Here is a 13,951-nt window from a genome sequence, read left to right as displayed (position 1 = left end):
GGGCTCTGATCGTCCCCTGAATATTAAAATCCGCAACTAATCACCTGGCAAGTTACGTGGCTGAAGTCTTAAATTGCACCCCGGGGATGGAGGGGGAGAAATGTTTGTAATTTGGAGATCCGTAGCCCCTGGTTGCCTGGGCAGGGAGGCTGGCTTTAAAGGTGAAAATTTCACATAAGTAATGTGTGTTTTAAATATATACTTATACATATACATACGGTATATATATTTAAATGCTGCCTTTCACAGTGAAGTTTGGAGCAGCTGCACTCCAAAACATTCCCAGCTGAGATGCTTCTTTTTCCTGTAGTCCTGTTGCTCTGATGTTGTGTGTGCAAGCGTGTGCATATATATTTATATATTTATTATGTATATGAGTTTGCATCTGGTTAGATTTAACTTGCATGCACTTAAAGAAACATTGATTTCACTGCATTTTGGAGCCACTGGTGCCCTCCTGTTCTTAACTCTCCCCACCCTTTTCTCTTCCACCCTGTTTTATTTGAAAGCAAACTGTCCCAACAAACTACATGGGTGAGAATTAATCCACCCTCCCCACCAAAACCCCACAAAGAGAGAGTCTGAAATCAAACTTACCTGACATTTTCCAGGGCAAGAAGAAGAAGAAGAAAAGGTCTTTATTCTGGGTTGTGTATGTTTTTTTTTACACCCAGGGATCTTCTGTGGACAAAAAAAAGGGATCCTCAGCTGGGCTTCCTAATTCAAGAGGAAAACAGAGAAGAAAACAAGGTTTTTTCAGTTAAAAAATCATTCCAAACCCTTTGTGGAGATCTCGAGTGGGAGACAAACAATATTAATGTTTTATACCTACAGATATAAGTTTGAATTTTTCTCCCCGCAAGCCAAGTATTTAAAACCTCAAGAATCCAATGATTTGACAATCAATGATTGCGCGATAGTTTCAATTTGAATATTCAAAGGCTCCACAAAATGGCCTACCTTTGAGTGAAAAGGAGCATCTCCCCACATACCAGAGGGTCTGAGGGAATAAAATCCACCACTGATGCCTCCCTGGGACCCCTGCTTGGGGGACATTGCCCCCCTTTTAGCTTTCTTGCCACAAACAACCCAGATATCCCTGGGGGTGGGCATTATTTCCACAGGAGAGGAAGGTAGGCTCTCCTGCAGACCTCTAATGTCCCCTTCCAGCTGTCGGGGGGACTCCTGCAACAGGTTGGGGGCCGTGGGGGTCAGGGTGTGCTTTGGGGGGCCACATGTGAGATTTCTGGGAGCAAATATGGCCCTCGGGGGGCGTGGCAGGGCCAGGAAAGGCTGTCAAGGCCTGCAAGGAATGCTTGCAGATGACAACAGAGCTACATTCTCTTCCCCTTGCATTTCCTATTCATGTTCCCCGTTGCATGTGGCTCCCACACCCCACCCCAGTTTTGCTGCACGTAGACAGATGTGTCCCTCTCTCGCAATACAGCTGTTCTGGTTTGCATTATGGGAAAGAAATGCATTGGGATCACTGCCCACCCCTGGCCCCGGCCCCTGTTCTCTTGCAGCGGCACTGGGTGTTGTGAGATAATGTTGCCCTTGGATGAAATTTCCCAAAAATTTCACATTGCATTTTCATAATCCTGCCCTGCCCCCCCCCTTTCATGGCAGAAGGCCTCAGGTAGGGACAGCTGGGTCAACCAGCGTGTAGGCGAAGCTGTTAATCATCTACCATGGTTATAATTTTGCCATTGTTCCAGTTCATTTTTTTTATTACAAAAGTTCAACAAATATAACTTGATTTGAGTTAGGGAGTGGTATGGGTTTAGAAATATTTCTTTTCTACTGGCTTTTCATCACTCCATAGACTCTGGCACATGTAACCTGTAATCCTTTTTTTAAAAAAATACATATATATGAACATATATACATATATTGCATATATACATATATATGCAAATCTCCTTAAAAGTTCGCTAGAGGGGACGAAATGACTTCTGAGAGATGCAGGAAAAATCCCTGGATATTTGCAAGAGGAGGTGGCTTGTGCTTCCCTCTCCACCCCACCCCAAAAAAGCATATTGATAGTGATAAAAACACTTTGCTCACAAGAGGCACAGATTGCATATTTATTTCACAAGATTTATATACTGCTTGATCACAGTAAAACCTGAAAGTGGTTTACAAAGAGAACAAAACAATTAAATTATCAGGTTGTTGGTGTTTTTTTTAAAAAAAAAAAGTTAAAAGCAACAATTAAGAATGGTCAAAACATTTGCTTGGAGTGGAGGACTTGACAGAGAAGCTGCCTCGCCTTCTCAAGTGTGCACTTATTAAACAGACACTTTTGGATTACTGCTCAATCATGAACACATCGTTGACCCGTAGCAACAGCTAGTGTGTTAATTTTTAACAGAAAGGATGCCAGATCTCAAGACAACTGCCCAGAAGCCTTGCTTCACGATTCCAGATGTGCCAAGTGTGCGCTGTGATTGCTCTGGGGAGACAGGCATTCTGCACATGCTCAGGGACACCCTTGTTGCTGTTACTTGGATTCTTCCAGGCCTGCATTCTGCTATCTAAGGCAGAACACAGACCCATATACTTCTAACCTTCTGTGCTAAAACGTGGGTACTCTCAACTCCTGGATTTTTGAAACAAAGGAATAACATTTGAAAGAAAGAAAAAGCAGAAAACAAGAGGAGCTTGAGCTCTGTCAAAGGAAGTGAGTGTTTTCTTTGGATTAGGACAGATCTGTCTCATGCTAGAAGAAACTGGAGACCTTTCTTCCCCTCCTCTCATAAATCACCTGTTTAAATTGGGTAGCTGTGAGTTGAGTTGAGTTGATTGGTCTATATATAGGATATGCTGTGCTTTCTCTTGTTTATTTAATAGTCATAGTCTTTCTTTCTTTTCCAAACATCTTCTTTTTACATTGGGAAAATTAAAAATTCCAGCGAGGGTACCATGACGCTGCCTTGATGTATGTGTTCCAAATTCATATTTTCAGAAAGTTCAACGCTTGACAGGTAGAGGGAGATGGGGAAACAAAGCTGGTTTTTTTTATTTAAGTAAAAGGTGTGGCAGATTACTTGAGACAGTTTTCTGAGTTTGAGTGCTAATTAATTTATGGACTTCAGAGATGAGAAATGAAACCAACCCACTGGGATGGGTTGAAACACAGATATGTTTTGCTCTCCAATTTTAGAAACATAATCGAATATCTCGAGAGATGATGCAGAGGTCTTAAGAGCTCTAGATCGAACATTTATTTAGCCATTGATGCTACAATTTAGAATCTACATGGTAGCCTCTCTAACGCAGGAATCAACTGAAGACAGAAAGTGGTAGGGGACGTGTGAACGGACTGGACACAACCATTAAAAAAACACAGCCACATAAAGCACCATTTTCTGAGTTGGCCATATTCTAAGGTAGCTTCTAGATGACCTGGATATTAAACATTGAACCCGATTCGTTTGCACAGAGCTTGTGGGGAGGGTAGACAATGGCCACATTCCCGCCATCCATTTATACTGTCATGGCTTCCCCCCAAAGAATTCTGGGAGCTGTTGTTTCTTAAGGGTGCTGAGAAATGTTAGGAGGCCCCTATTCCTCTCACACAGCTATAATCTCCAGAGCTTCTGAAGAGAGATTGGTTGCTAAACCACTGAGAATTGTAGTTTTGTGAGGGAGAAAGGGGTCTCTTAACAACTCTCAGCAAATTTTGAAGGATGTCTGTGTTTCAGTTCACTTTTTTTTTTCTTGGAAGGTGCAAATTAGGTGGGTTTGCCTTTAAATTTCTCCTCCACCTCTAGCCTCAACATGTCATTTGAAAAAAAGTTGTGTTTTTTAAAAATATAACCCACTTTTATGTGATAAAAATATCTCAGTGTAAAATGAGCACTTACCAGAGAGTAAGCGCCTCTGAAGCTCTGTCAAGCATTGGAGTAAACATGAGTAAGATTGTATTTCAGAGAAATAAACTCTAGTTTTTAACCCCAATATGCATTTGGGGACTTACATTTATTTTTTATTTTTTATATTATGTGAATCTTGTCTCTTTTCCCTCTCTCCCCCTTATCCTCTTTAATTAAAAAATTAAAAGGAAACACTGTGATTGCTGCTAATCGTGGGTGTGGGTGTGGGGGTGTGTGGACAGCCCAGTTGTAGCTTGTGCCCAGACTGAAACCAGCTTTGATGTGGCTGAAATGAAAAATGACATTCTGCAAGTACCTCGAACCATTTGCAATAAAATAAGCGAGGACACTCCGTGGTAACTTGAGTTGAAGCTGGCCATGTTAATTCATCATCATTGCAGCACCATGCTATCTGGACAAATGGCTTCCTAGCCGTCCGTTCATGGGGTACGTGCATTTGGAGATTGTCGTGGCGACGCTGTACCCGTCAGAGATTTATCCATTTACAAAGCACAGTTTAATCGAAAGGTGGGGAACCTGCAGTCATCCAGATGTTGTTGGATGTCAGCTCTCATCAGCCTCAGCCTGCCTGGCCAATAGTCAGGGATGATGAGAGCTAAGAGTCCAACAACATCTGGTTCCACAGGTTCCCGTCCGCCCTATTTTACAACAGTCCTTGGAGTTAGGCTAGGCTGATAGATTTATCTGGTACAGTGACCACCCCTCAAATTCTCCACTGGCTCAGTATTTGCTTGGGAAAATCTGGTTATGAATGCAAAATGCAGCACTGTTTGTTTAGCATTAAAAGATCAGGGAAGGAGTGGGATAAGATTTATAATGAATTGAAGAAAGTGTTTAAAAACACGTTTGCTAAGAAACCAGAAGCGTTTTTACTCGGAATTACAGGGAAAGAATTGCCAAAGAAAGATGTTACCTTTTTTCTGTATGCCACAGCAGCAGCCAGAATTGTATTAGCGAGGACTTGGAAATCTGAAGATTTACCTACTGTGGACAACTGGCAGATGAAGCTGATAGAATTCATGGAAATGTCTGAACTGACTGGGAGAATCCGAGACCAGGGAAAGGAGACGGTGGAAGAAGATTGGAAGAAATTTAAAATTTATTTGGAAAAGAACTTTAAGATTAAATATAGACAATAAAGGGAAGTGGATGTACAAAGAGGCTGAAAAAGCAATCAGATATAATAATGAATAAGTTTAAATGTAAAATGAGTATTAAGATTCTTATAATATTATGACTTATTGTAATATTGGGAATGGGAAATGAAAAATTTTGATGGGTTTTCTTTTTTAGAAAAAGAAGATATTTAAGAAATAGAGAGTGTGGTATTAAGTATGAACAATAAGCGTGGAAGGGGGGGGGAGAAGGAAGTCCATAGATTAGGAATTATATTGGATAGAGATAAAGAATTGTTTTTCTTTTCTCTTTTTCCTTTTTCTTTTTTTCCTATGCTGTTCTGTTTTGTGTTTTTTCACATTTTTTGGTATTTTCTTGTTTTTCTTTTTTGTATTTGTTATAAAACTAATAAAAATATATATTTTTTAAAAAATATAAAAGATCAGGGAAGGAGTACGTAAGCAACAAGATGCAAAATATGAAAATGGTACTGTAATTGAGCTGAAGAACATATGTATCAATACCCAAACAATTAAAGAAACAGGGTAACAATTTGTGTCAGAAGATGGGACACCATTTGAAAGACGGTCTCAACCCAGTTGAACTAGCATCTTTGAGAAGATATTGTTGAGTCCATCAGAAGTTGCACAATTTAAAATGAACATTTAAAGCACTCTTTGGCCAAGAAGGCTCCTGGGGCAGCTTACAAGATAGGTGGTAAGATCACCCCTGCCATCAGGATTACAATGTAAGAGATGTGGCACACATGGAAAGGGGTAGAAGGAGGGAAGAGGAAAAATACAAGCTCAGGCACCGTTTTGTTTTGTTTTTAAGTTGGAAGGGTGGAAATCCAACTAGAACTTCTTATGTTTTTTTCTGCAGCAGAGACCTCTGGTAAAAGAGGGGAAGCACCCCTTCCATGGTCATGCTGTCTCACCCTGTACTCAGAGGGGATCCCCCATCTGTCCAGAGCAGTTTGGGGGGTGGGTGCTGGGCACTGTCAGGGGGAAAGGGATCCCCTTCTGCTAGCAGATAGCTCCACTGGATCCATGGTCCTTGTGCTCCCCATAAGGGTGCTACTTGGTACAGCCCGCAGTTCTGAGAAGGACCCCCTGAAATGGAAACCGTTTGGGTAGCCTGATGGAATGGTTGTTGCTAGGCAACCATTGAGGGAGGGGCCAATGGTGGCTAGCATGTCAGCAGTGGCGACAGAAGAGCTTTCTTCTCTCCATCATGGACCATGTTGGAGCAATGGGCAAGCCCACATGGTTTTCGAATCCGTTAAAATCAGGAGGGAGATTACAGGAATTGTGAAGGCATTTGAGACTCGGGAGAAGCTTCTGGGGCTGGCTTTGTGCGCCCCCACCCCGAGTAAAATTTGCCCCAGGGCCCAAATGCTACACCTCAGTTTTCAGTTAACCATTAAAAAAGGACAGGGGGTTTCTCCAGATAACCTGTACATTCATTCTGATTTGTTTGCACAAAGTTTATACAGAGGCTAGATGATGTCTGGTCTTTACTGAACATTCATTTGGATTTCCTTGTTTGGAGGATACGTGTCTTGCTGTTAGTCAGTCATTTATTCCACACTCTGAATGCGTTTCTTCATGTTCCTAACTACGAAACCTCCTTCGATTTTTTTTTCAATTCAACACCTTTATTGGCATATATAAGACAATAAAACCATGTTATAATTCTGAAACATACAGTAAAGAGGGAATCCTTTGAAACCTCCTTTTAAACTGTACTTTAATTGCACGAAGTTCTAACATGCAGTTGACTCTGTCCCATAAAATACAGACAGTCTGGAGGCAACCTGAATGTAGACTATGTTTCCTAAAAGAAATGTTATCTGAAATTCAGTTGTGTATTTGTTTTTTTTAAAAAAAAAATCTCACTAGGGATGGGAGATATATTCAATTCAGTTCACGCTAATTTCCAAAACAAGATGCAAACCAAAACAAATCTGCACTTTTCAGAATTTTGCAAGGTAGTTCCCCAGCCAAGTAACATATGTTTACAAAAATGCATATGCTAGGGTAAAGTGTGGCATGCGAAATGCATGTGTTGGTGAAAATAACATGCAGCCGTGCATTACATCAGGGGGAACTGTGTTGCAAAAAGGTTTTCTATTTGGAGAAAATCGCACTAAAATGCCAGTGAATTTTCACGAGGACTTTTTATTATTTTTAAAAAATGGCAAACTGATGTGGAAATGTGGAGCGATGAACTGAAGTCTTGAATAATGAGAGTTTTAAATCCCCACCCTTACATCTGATGTGGCAAACTGATGTGGAAATGTGGAGCGATGAACTGAAGTCTTGAATAATGAGAGTTTGCCTTCCCCACCCTTACATCTTCCTTGGTTGGGATTAAATCCAAATCATCCCTGCCTGGAATGCCGAAGAGCAAAGAAAGATGCAGAGGGTGTGGTTCCTTAGCTTCCACTAAGAAATTGTGGGAAATTTAAATGGCGCTTAGCCCAGCCTTCCACTATTTAGGACACTTGGAGCAGAGCCCTTCTACTACCAGGTAAGCCTGTCAGGCCTCACGACAAGAGCCAGCCCCGTTTCTTCCGAGTATCCCTCTCATGCAGCATGGCAGAAATGTGCACTCTGCATATGTTCAAGGTACTTCTTTATCTACCTTCAAAGCAAGTACCAGAGGTTACCCACCAAAAACCCCAACAACAGATACTGGACTTAACTGCATCATAGTTAGCATCCAAAATGTGTTGTTTTTTCAGCATCACAAATGAAGCACTGGTGAGCAAACTTCCAGGATTCAGTTCCTTAAAAGGTTGCTGTTCTGGGGGGTGGTGAGAGATGTACTCTGTACATGCTCTAAGGTTCTCTCCCTGTACCAGGTCTGGGCATATTTCAGGAAGGGCAGAATATAAACGCAGCTAATTAAGAAGAATTAAAAGTGGGGAGGGAAGTCTGGTTTCTACAACTGGAAGCAGAATGCCAAACTATCTTAGGTTTGATCCAAAAGGGCTCCTCCTCTTGTATTCTTAACACTGGGCTGAACCCAGCCTCTAGCTATGCTGCAGAGCTTGCCCTTGAACTGCATGTTGCAAGCAGGTTCTGAAAATGAGGGGCCTTTTCGTTTACCAGGCTATAATCTGCATCTCACAAGTCTGGGCCATAGCTGCCGCATGGCACCTGCCTTCCTCGACATCTTGTTTTGTCTCGGGGGCAAAGTCCAGGATTGCTTGAATATATGCGCATGTACAATAGTGCAATTTTCCTCTCTGGGTCTTGCTTGGTTCAAGCCGCCTAAGCGATGTGGCAACAGCCCAAAATAACCCTGAGGAGGTTGGGTCAACTGTACACATAGCCTGCAGGGATTGGGTTTCCATCCTGACAAGTCGAAACAGGGTTTTGAGAAAGAAAAGAAAAATGACCAGGAATTCCAAAATGGAACGGAATGTTGAGCAACCGACAGGTGCTGGGTCCTAGAGCTCCAAACTTCGGCACCCAACAAGTCCAAGGGGCCAGACTTTCTGATATTTGCTCAGATGTCTTAAGGCAGACATCGCCAACCGGGTGCCCTCCAGAGGTCTTGGACTACAAATCCCATTCATTAATTTACCGTATTTATATCCCACCTTTTCCTCCAAGGAGCTCAACGTGGCATGCACGATTCTCTGCCTCCTCACAGCAACCCTGGCTGAGAGACGGTGAGTGACGCAAAGTCACCCAGTGAGCTTCAGGGTCAGGTAGAGATCATCAGGCCTAGCCTGGTGCTCATCTGGAGAACACCATGGCTAGTGAAAGCTGTCTTTGAGGAAGGTGAAAACGCCTGGTCTTGCACGAGGAAAACAAATGGGGGTTCCTCCCTTTGCAAAAAAAAAAAAAAGCTAAATTCCTTAAAACTGTAGGCAAAACAATATTCTTCTGGTTTTTAAAATTCATCACAATTTTTAAAAACTGAACGCAATGCAATAAGAGAACCCATTTTCCATAATAAATTCAGCCTTCTCCTTCCTCAAACCATACGACCCTTCTCTCATAAACCCGTGGGACCCCTTTCAGGTGTATTCTTCACTTTGCCAGCAGGAATAAGGCCTAATCTGGACTGTGCCACCTGGATCAGGCCAGTGGCCCACCTTGTCCAGCATCCTGCTCTAACAGTGGCCACCCAGGCGCCCATTTTTGGAAGCCCACAAGCAGAACTTGAATGCAACAGCACCCTCCCCTGCTACAGTTTCCAGGAACTGGTTTCCAGAAGCATTTATTGCCTCCATCCATGGAGGCAGAGTATAGCCATCATGGCTTAAATAGCCACTGATAACCTTATCCTCCATGTCCAGTCCACTGAGGTCCAGTGTTGAGGGCCTTCTGGCGGTTCCCTCACTGCAAGAAGCCAAGTTACAGGGAACCAGGCAGGGGCTTCTTGGTAGTGGCACCCGCCCTGTGGAACGCCCTCCCACCAGATGTCAAAGAGAAAAACAACTACCAGACTTTTAGAAGACGTCTGGAGGCAGCCCTGCTTAGGGAAGCTTTTAATGTTTGACGGACTATTGCATTTTAATATTCTGTTGGAAGCTGCTCAGAGTGGCTGGGGAAACCTAGCCAGATGGGCGGGGTATAAATAAATTGTTGTTATTATTATTATTATTATTATTATTATTATTATTATTATTATTATTATTATTATCCTAATTGTATTTTAAAGCCATCCAAAGTCAGTGGCCATAACTGCCTCCTGTGGAAGTGAGTTCCATAGATGTCTTTTCTTTCATCTGGCCTGAATCTTCCAACATTCAGCTTCATTGGATTGTCTCATTGGGTTCTAGTGCTATGAGGGGGAGGGGAGAACTTTTCTCTGTTTTATACACCTCTTATCATGTCCCCTCTAACTTACCTTTCCTATAAAAAGCCCCAAATGCTGCGACCATTCCTCATAGGGAGCTGCTCCATCCTCTTGATCATTTGCATTGCTCTTTTCTGAACCTTTTACAACTTTGAAATGTACACAGGAATTCCATCTACACTTGAGACTGCAGGGGTTTGTGTGTGTGTGTGTGTCTGTGTGTCTGTGTGTCTGTGTTTGTGTTCCACCACGAGTCCCCTCCACCACAAGTCCCCTATGTGAAGTAAAGTAGCACAAAATACTTTGCTCAAACCTTCTCTCTGGTGAACTACCTTACTGCATGGCAGGACTGCCGCTGTTGCTAAATGGGAAGAGCATTCCAAGCTGTGTAATCTAAAACGGTCCAGTCCAGAATTCTACCACCTCAGTTTGTATCATGGGTAGATCAGCTTGATGGAGATAGCAAAGCGAGTGATCCGAAGCATTTTCAACCTCCAGGAAATGCAGCAGGAATCTTGTGAGCAAGGAACCAATGACCAACCCGCCCAGAAGTCAGGCTGGCTCTAAACTCAATAGTTCCTCTGCCCGCCTTGTGACAATCTCTCTCTCTTAGTTGATATGTTGGTGAAAGGAAACATTTCCCCTGCTTTTGAACCTCCCTTTTGACAGTGTGTGGATGTTTGACAGCAGAAAAAAGCCATTTTCTCTCTCTCGTAGGATTTTACGGCTGGGCTATGAAAAATAGATTAAAAATGCCTATTGTGTGAGAGTTTAAATTTCTGAATTAACATGCTATATTGTTAGTTTTAGACACTTCCTATCCTCAGAGAAATATTCTCACATTGGCTTTATCCACTGAAGAGCAGTCTCTTGCATTTGCCACAAAACCAATATTCTGGGATATTTCCAAGAATGCATTGTTCATGTGGGGTGCTTATATATTGAGAGCCTCACCACCATCGGCAAGTTTCCAAGTAAACTTGGGTAGGTGTGTGTGTGTTTGTGTTTGTGTGTGTGTGTGTGTGTGTGTGTGTGTGTATATATATATGCAAACACCACCATCTGGTGATCATATTTGGGAATGCCATGCATTTGGTTGGTCAATGTGACAGAATGTGATAGAAAAACAAGCTTGGAAGTTTGAGTTCATGCAGAATGTGGTTGCCTGTTGACAGGTTTCAGATGAACAGATAATATAACATCATTTCTCTGTTCCAGCTATACCGGCTGCCTCTTCCGAGCCCAATTCAAAGTGCTTGTTTTGAGATGTAAAGCTACTCATTGCATGGGACACCAATATTTTCTAGAATGCCGCTCCTGATAAGAACCCATGCAGGCCCTTGGATCATCATCTCACGCCCTTCTCAAGGTCCCACCTCCAAGGGAGAATCAGAGGCTGTTGATAAGGGCTTTTCAGTTATGGCTCCTCATCTGTGGAATGCTCTCCCCAGTGAGGTCTGCCTGGCTTCAATTACATTTTATCAGCGCCTGGTAAATACTTGCATTTTTTTCTCCAGACTTTTGATAGACTTAGGATGATATTGCTTGTTATTCTGTGCTGCCAAAGCTTGTTGTGATGATTATGGGGTTTGTCCTCCCCCTTTGTTTTCTGTTATGATCAATTTATTTGTGTTTTCAACAGTACAGTAGATGGAGATTGAATGAAGATTTATTGGAAGATGAAAATTTTATGGAAAAAGTAAAGAAGGCCTTGGGGGATTGTTTTTGAAATAAACCTCCAGGGTCAGACTAAATTACAAACGGTCTTGGATGCAAGTAAGGCGGTGGTGAGGGGACTGTTTATACAACAAAATTCGATTAAAAGGAAATTGAAAGGAAAAAGGAAAAAAGAAATTTTAGATGAAATTATGGAAAAGGAGAAGGAACTGTAAAAAAAAAAAAGCCAACAAGGAGTTAGTAAAGCAGGTAATTAAAATATTACAAACTCAATATTCTATGATAGTGAATGAAGAAATAAGTTGGAAAATAAAAAGAGTGAAGCAGAAATATTTTGAGCATGCCAATAAATCAGGGAAGCTGCTACCGTGTTTCCCCGAAAATAAGCCACTGTCTTATATTTATTTTTCCTCAGGAAGACACAGTATGGCTTATTTTCAAGCGATGTCTTATTTTTATTATGTGTCCAGCCTCACCTCTTCCTTGGTGCCCTCCAGAACTGTGCCTATCACTATGTCTTATTTTCGGGGTATGGCTTATATTGCACAAATGCTAAGAAATCCTGCTACGGCTTATTTTATGGGTATGTCTTATTTTCAGGGAAACAGGGTAGCATGGCAATTGAAAAAAGTGAACAAAGAAATTTCATAAATAAAATTAATGTAAATGGGAAAATCACAGATAAGATAAAGGAAATAAGAGAAGCATTTGTGAGATATTTCTGATTTGTATAAAAAAGGAAATGAATTTTTGTAAAAAAAAATAGAGGAATATATAAAAAATAGTAATCTGCCAAAAATAAAAGAGGAACAATTAGTGATTCTAAATACTCAAAAAACAGTTCAAGAAGTTTTAGAGGCAATAAAGCAGACAAAAAGTGGTTAGTCTCCAGGACCAGATGGACTAACAGGAAAATATTACAAAAAGCTAAGTGAACAATTAGTAACTCCATTGAAAGAAGTGATGAATGAGATTCTAAAGACAGGTGAAATCCCAGGAACATGGAAAGAATCCTATATAACAGTAATTCCAAAACAAGATTCGGATTTAATACAAATAAAAAATTATAGGCCCATTTCATTATTAAATAATGCTTATAAATTATTTGCAAATATTTTAGCTAATAGAATGGAAAAAAATTAGGTGAATATATACATCAAGATCAAGCAGGGTTTCTTCCAGGTAGACAAATGAAGGAGAATATAAAAAATATTCTGAATGTGATAAAATACCTGGAAATTTAAAACGGAAAAAAGCGGCAATGATGTTTATAGATACCAAAACAGCTTTTGACAATATGTCCTGGGATTTCATGAAAAAATTGCTTGAGGAAATTAATTGTGGAAATAATTTTTTAAAAGGAATACAAGCAATATATTCAGAACAGAACGCGAAGTTGATAACGTTATCAGGTGATAACGAAGGAATGTAAAATACAAAAAGGAACTAGGCAAGGATGTCTGTTATCACCGCTGTTGTTCATCTTGGTCCTAGAAGTACTTGCAAGGATTATAAGAGCAGAGAAAGAGATTATAGGGATAAAAACTGGGAAGAATAAATTCAAATTGAAAGCCTTTGCTGATAATTTAGTAATTACAGTAGAAGATCCAAAAAATTCTCTCCCTAAGGTGATGGAGAAAAGAATTTGGGGAAAGTGGCAGGATTTAAATTAAACAGAAATAAAACTATTAGTTAAAATCCTAAAAGAAGAGAAAAAAGTTTTGGTGCAAAGTATTGAGATAGAAATTCATAAAAAAGTAAAATATTTAGGGATATGGCTAAAAATAAGAAATATAAATGTGTATAAAGATAATTATGAAAAAGTATGGTGTGAGATGAAAAGGAATCTAGAAATACGGAACAGAATGAACCTTTTCCTATTAGGAAGAATTGCGGCGATAAAAATGGAACGTGATGCCGAAAATGTTCCAGTAATGGTTAAGGATGATTGCCTCAAAAGATGGCAAAAGTACAGATACAAAAGAAAGAGGAGGCTTTGCTCTCCCAGACCTTAAATTATATTACGAGGCTGCGTGTTTGGTCTGGATTAGGGACTGGATAAAACTGGAAAAGGAAGAAGCATTGGATTTGGAAGGACATGATAACAGATATGGATGGCATGCATACTTATGGTATGGGAAAGGGAAAGTACATAAAGGATTCTACAATCATATAATTAGGAAATCATTAATGAAAGTGTGGGAAAGGTACAAAGATTTAATAGAACAAAAACATCTTGGTGGTTATCACCAATAGAAGCTTCATTACTCAAACCACTTGGCAAAAAGGGGAAGTGGCCTACATATAGAGATCTATTGAGAGATCAAGAAGGAAAATGGAAACTAAAAGAGTATGATGAAATTAAAGACCATTTTCAGAGTTGGTTGCATTACAGACAATTAAATGAGATGTTTAAGGAAGATTAAACCAAGGAACCAAAA

Source organism: Zootoca vivipara, chromosome 15 (assembly GCF_963506605.1).
Source record: "Zootoca vivipara chromosome 15, rZooViv1.1, whole genome shotgun sequence".
Taxonomy (NCBI): domain Eukaryota; kingdom Metazoa; phylum Chordata; class Lepidosauria; order Squamata; family Lacertidae; genus Zootoca; species Zootoca vivipara.
This window is presented reverse-complemented; position numbering follows the sequence as displayed.